Source organism: Eutrigla gurnardus (assembly GCF_963514095.1).
Source record: "Eutrigla gurnardus genome assembly, chromosome: 3".
In the NCBI taxonomy this organism is placed as follows: domain Eukaryota; kingdom Metazoa; phylum Chordata; class Actinopteri; order Perciformes; family Triglidae; genus Eutrigla; species Eutrigla gurnardus.
This window is the reverse complement of record NC_139917.1, coordinates 19,986,029-19,992,912: the sequence shown is the minus strand read 5'-3', so window position 1 is coordinate 19,992,912 and position 6,884 is coordinate 19,986,029.

The window sequence follows — 6,884 nt, the reverse complement described above, 5'->3', positions numbered from 1 at the left end:
GTCTGTCTGAGTCTAACGCAATAACTCTCCAGACGGAGCTTATTATGCCATTATCACCTGTCTGTCTGTGTACATGTGTGATTCCCTAAGAATCCCAGTGTGATGTTTTCTCTTTTTTTAACCGTTTGAGTCACAAGGGATGACATGTGTCAGACACCAGCTCTCCTGACAGAGTCCGGCCCTCACAACCCCCGACTCCCAAATACGCCTGAAAGATCAACATCCACGTAAGAGAAATTCACATTCCTGCAGTGGTGGAATTGGTTAAAAACCCTGCACTTATATATACGTATGAGAAGAAAGAACATTTCAAATAGAAGTGACGGTAAAAAGAAAAACGGGATTCTTAACTTGCACCCGATGCAGTTTCTTTCTTTAGAAATGTGTGTCAGCAGATTGTAGCGAAAAAGAATAAGAGAGCTGTTTCTTTTTCTTCATCTGCATTTTTCAAACAAAAGTGAAATCATCTCACCTAATTGATTTGTTTTACCTGTTCCCATTTTAGGAAGGCTGTTTGTTTCATTGGAGATGCATGTACAAAATGTGTAAACAGTCAAACATGAAGCTTCATTTGAAGGCGTTAAGAAGTTCAGGCTGAGGTAGTTCTTTTATTTTCAGCAAATTCAAGAGAGTCAAAGGCAAACAGGTTAGACTGGACGTGATATGTAAAAGGTTATATAAGTTCAGGTCAAATTTAGACCCAGGAAATAACAATAATACAGCTGGATTGTTCTGGCATATACGTCTTGATCCATGCCTCCTTGCATGTGAATGGGTTTCAGTAATCAGTGACATTCTTTTTAAAAGCTGACATTCTGTTGCATAGACAAGCCGACTCATGTGGATATTATCATGTGAAATTACATTAAATATCTTCCCATGTTACAGCTATCTATCATAATAGGGCAGGTTTAACGTGGTCATGGGATTAAATCATTAGGTCACAGTGAAACAACACACAATTACAGGCAACAATATTGTTCTTATGAGGGACTCCTGGATGTAGCGTGGTAATATGGTCATAATGGAACGAAGGGAATAACATGTTTTATCATTTTGAGCTATCTAAGAATTAATTATGGGGTACTCTGAAATATGAAAGTGAGGAAAAGCACTAATGACACAAAAAGCATGTAATTAGCCAACACTGCAGAGGACCATTACGTTGGACACCATTGTGCTTTCAGTGGGTCACAGTGTTAAAGTTTCTAAACCCTCTTATACATAGCAGAATGATGCCTTTTTGATTTCCTGTAGTTGTGGAAGGTGCCCTTTGTATTCATAGCGAGAACCTACAGTCTGAAAATCACGTTTATGCTTCTAACAGTCAAATATAAAGGAGATATAAACCATGAAATTATCCAGATCATATTGTGTTTTTTCCAGACTAAGCCTGCACCTTGTGCAATTCAGTCTAACATGAAATAATACTCCTGGAAGCAAACACCAGCAACACAGCTGGAAACTGTTGTGTCAGCATCTTCTGAAGTTAGTTATTGGAAAGAGACATGCTTCAGCATATCAGTTTGGGGTATCTGTGTTTGGATTTAGCTAGGCATCAGCACTCTGCCATTTTGTGTGTTAATTTCTTCAGGTCCGAGCCTGTCCATTTAACGGCTCATTCCCACATTTCAGGAGTTGACATTTTTTTTACGTGTAGCAATCATTTTCACTTTTTGTCTGTAATAGAAAGAAAGATAGAAAAAAAAGTGTCCATAAATAACGAATGTACCGGGGGCCACAGAGGGGCAGATTCCTGAAGCACCTTCCTAACAACATGACTGCCTCCCACCCAGAATCCAACCTTCTGAAAGAGAAGGAAAACCAAGTCATCGCCATTTGTACACTACAGGGACTGAAAGCACATAGCAACAACAACATCCAACCAGGAGACACTCAGCTGATGTCAGGCTTCACGTATCTTTGGGTTTGGTACCATATTCTTCTTCTAATGAACATGCATAATGCCTACTTACTTTATTGAAGATATCACTAAATTGTTTAGAATTTAGAACTTACATTGTGTGTCAAGTGTTTCTTGACACACAAATGTGTCCCACGCAAAATAAACAAAGGATCCATGAAATGGAAAAAAAATGAAATGCCTGGGGACATCGATTATTAAGAAAGAAAGGAGAAATTGGAGAATTCCACTCCTTGGATCAGGAGCTTAAACTGTACCACGGCCACTTCAAAATGTAATGCAGGATGTCCGTTAGGCAGTCTGAAGCACTGCTATGACAGCTGGCCCCAAGTCTGAAGAAGCAGAGGAGTCATTTCAGAGAGCCAATTGGCCTGGAGCGGGTGTCTTTTTTTTTTTTTTACATTAAATTTAAGGAAAGTCCCGTTTGTCGGTGAACAGTTCCAAATCATTGTATTTGTAGAGCTGGTCTCGTTCAGTTTTGTAAGCCAAAAAAAATGAAGCGTTCCTCCATTGAAAGTGACGTTGTCGGCACCATGCTTTTCGATTGGTCCAATGTTGGAAAAGCCGCAATATCGTTTGGCAAATATTTTGTCGCTGATGGGAAAGATTGCATTGACTGAAAAATAATATTAACATGCAAATGAATGGCACTAAAAATATGCATCTAGTGTGCAAAGGCCTTGAATCAGAAAGCATATTTGCATGCTATTTCTGTGTGATTACAACTTATTGGCTTTTCTTCATATACATAAGACTTACCAACATAACGTATGCCCAGACCTACTCCGAGACATGCCCATACCCATACATGCAATATGATCATATAAAGTATGGCATGCTCATATCTGGCATGTAGCTACTCGCATACAATTACAACAGATTACTATTACAGCAAATCAGAAGTTAGAGCACCTGTCATATGCAAAAAGGGCACTGTCCCAGGATGTATTTCAAGGAGTCCTTGGACATAGGCTATCCCTCAAGTCTAAGGTTTATGTGCACCTGTGCAATTCCAAATTAAAAAAGAGTGGGTTGGTCCTTGGTATTGATTTACAGTCCTGTGTGCAGTATCAAAATTGGGACTGACAACAGGGAGCAAGAGGGTTATACACCCGTTACCATGAGCTTTTCTGCCAGTTCAAGTTCAGTTCAGTTCAATTATTCATGAGACATTTTGCGTTTGTTGTCGTATGGCAAAAACAGACTTTAAAAAAGGACAGATAATGGAAGAATTACAAACACTCTAAATATTATTCAAATTGAATGAGCCAGTAGCACATCATATTTGTTTTGTGTCAGTCCTGTGACTAAAAAGTGAGACATACCACCCTTAAAGTTAAAAAGTTGTTATTATGTTATTCCCTAAAAAAACAAATTTCTGCACATCTACAGCTTCCCCATTAAAAAAATTGTCACACCAATTGTTACCCTTAACTTCCAACCTCTGTTTTGTCGTTTTGTTAATATGTCCCATAATTACTTTATAAGTGCCTCATAATTGCAGCATAATCACACTGTAATTTCCAAACAAGGGTCTTAAAACATTCAACACTTGAAAAAATCCTCATAACCAGTATTTTCAATTGCTTTTGGTGTTTCTTTATTATTTCAGTTCACAAAGTCAGATTTTGCACACAAACATGTTTTTGTACGGTTGTTGAGTTTAAGGCCGAAGTATTAGCCTGAGGTGAATGTGATGCTGTAAAAGGTTTGGCTTTGTTCACAACAGTCCATTGTGTAAATGCTGGAATAAAATCTTGATTTCTCCAATTCGGTGTTAATATGCCTTTGGAGTGTTTGGGGTGAAACAATCTCTTTACCAGCCGGCCAAAACACATTGAATTATCTCCTCTTACAAGGGAGCATTTATATAATATTCCCACTGCTTGGTACAGTTGCATTTAAGGGCCGAGAGAAAAACTGTGTTCCGCTCTCTCCTCTTCTTCTGTCCTCTTCAACAAGCAGAGTCTGTTCATCTGGAGGAAGATGAAAGGATGACTTTTGCTCATTGATATAAATAAATGGAGAGAGAGAGAGGGGGTGAGGCGAGGCCGTGTAGGAGGGAAGCTATCCTTGGGGCAAGAGAAGGAGTAGGAGAGAGGGATGAGCCGACCACAGGGAGGAGAGGAGGTGGAGGGTGAAATAGGAGGTGGAGAATGAAGAGAGGATATGCACGGAGAGAGGAGAGAAGAAAGAGAGGAGCGGGAGGAGACAACAGGGACTCGGAAAATGGCAAAGAGAAGAAGAGCGTGTAGAGAAAAGGGTGATGGCGAGAATGCAGAATGAGAACAAAACACCTCGCTATGAAAATGCAATTTTCCGCCACATATGACTCCAACTATTACAAAAAGGTGCAAATAATGTATGTAAGTGTGTGTTACTGCCTACATCCTCACATACATTTGAATGTGTGTCTGGGAATCTGCTTGAATTGTCCGTTTGCGTTTCTTGGTTTTTATGAGCTCATCTTTCTATTTTACCTACAAGTCTGCATGCTTTTATGTTTGTATTATAGTATATGTACTGTATATGTGTGTGTGCGTGTGTGTGTGTAGTCTTTATCTCCTCCACCTGTGCTTGAAGTACATTTATATGAAGCGCCAGTTAACCTTTCTTTCCTGTCTAAAGCCATGGCATCGTGACATTTTATTAACTGTGGCAGGTGATATATTACCACACTTCCCATAGCGAGATTACATTACCTCTCTGCTTTCTCCCCTTATGCTTCTTTCCCACCGCTCCTTCTGTCTCCTCTGTTCTACCGCCTGTTCCCCTTCCTTCTCCTGCCTCCTTGTACTTCCCCCTTCTTTCCCTCCTCATTCTCCCCTTCAATAAATCCGTCCGTCTTCCTACCTGACCACATTGGCCACGGTAATTACGCTAAAGGGCAGCAAAAGAGAGAGACAATCTCATGGTAAGCCACTTTTTGAGAGAGACACGAGGAGAAATGGAAGAGACATCCAAAGAGAAGCCGAGAATCGAGAGTGACAGGAGCAGGGAGGGGGGGTGGGCTCCTCTCCAAGTAGGCAATCCCATCTGGTTGCCAGTGATGGCTGTCGCCATGGTCTCCAAAACACATGGAGGACTTTAATGATAGCAGCTTCCAACACAGGAGGGGGGGGTGGGGGGAGCACTTAGGGGAGGGCCTGGTAAGAGAGATGTGTGGGGGATTTAATAATAGAGTAAGTGTAAGAGTGAAATGGAAAGATGTACAAGAACAGTGAGACGCATTTACTGTTGCTATTATAGGCATGAGATATGGGGCCTAATGTTCAACAATATTATTACCTCAACAAGTGTAGTGTGAGCAATAAAGATCGAGGCGGTGACGTCTTAAGACACCCACTGATGTACGACAGTGTAAGAAGATGAAACGGATGTTAAAAAAGAAATGATGATGAATGTCTGATTCAATTATTTGTCTTTGTACTTTCCATCAGGTAAAATATATGGTGTGTGTGTGTGTGTGTGTGTGTGTGTGTGTGTGTGTGTGTGTGTGTGTGTGTGTGTGTAAAACATGGCAACATGTGGCATGATAATTATCTAACTAGTTCATGGACATTAGGGCATGTCTGTGGGGGCGGTTATGGCCCCCACTCCAATCACACAGAGCTGCCTGCAGCGCAAAAGCATAGCTGATATGCCTAAGGAGAGAGCACAACACATTCTCAAGGACATAAATAGAATATTTACTCAAAAAACAAAGGCATTAATCATCTCAGTCGTCAGGTAAATAATGAAGGTCACTATATCGAATGTCACGCCTTAGTTTCTTTGTATTTCTTGAATGGCCTTGGAAAAGTGTTTTTAAAAGCCTTTGTTTTATCGCAACTTACTCAAAAAAAACAAAAAAAACATGTCACGTGGCAGCATTGCTTTTCAGACTTCTGGCTCCCGTCACTTGAGAAATTGGTGTCTCTTGTTTTTCTAGAAAGGAGCCTTCCTTATGATTAAATGCAATGCCAAAAAAAATTAATAAATGTACAGGTCATAGGCGTCTTGGCGAAATGTAATTTATAGACTGACAGTCAGATTGCATGGCCATTTTATTCATGATCATTTTATTTTGTGTTGCCCTAACCAAACAGCAGCGAATGGTATCCATTCCACGAACATCATTTTCTGCCAGAAGCAGAAACATTGTGGACATTGTGGCTGCGAGGAGCAGTTAACCTGACTAACCATTGTTTTCACAGGGTGAAAACAACAGATTTAAGAAGTATTACTTATTTAAGTTCACCGACAACAACCATTGCAATCTCACTGAGAGCGATTGGAATGGGACCAAAGGGTGTCCTTGTTTTACTATTCTGATAAACTATTGAGACAGGGAAGCACAAAGAAAGCAGTCCTGAAGCTGATTTAAAAATACCAGTTGCACAGTTATCTTAAGTTTCTTAACGTTAGCTTACTTGAACCACCATAAAATACCGGCATTAATACATGAAGTAAGGCTGCATCTGATTGAGCGAGGGTCCGTTTTTCTGCTCATGGGAGTGCCTACCCAGCCACGAGATGAGAAATAAGACAAAGTCCAATTCTTTGTGGGATGCCTAGATCAAAAAAGCAAGCCATTCAGATTTGGCTCCCCTTCTTATGTCACATTGGAGGCTCATATTATATTTTTCTAACAAACCAATCAGACTAGGCTTTTCATAAGGAGGGCTGAATGAGACGGGTGCTAAAATGGAGCATTTTAGATAAGAGGGTGAATACAGGTATGTTCAGACAGATATATAAGTATATATATATATATATATATATATATTTTTTTTTTTTACATTAAACCATGAAAACAAGTTCTAGTAGAAAGCCAAAATGCAAGTATGAACCTAAAACTTAGTATAATATTCCTCCTTTAAAACTGGTTTATCTTAGAGTGAATTGTAGGACAAATGTAAAGTCATGCAGACGAACGGATGAATTGCATCCACACGAAAGGCAGAAAAGGGCACATGAG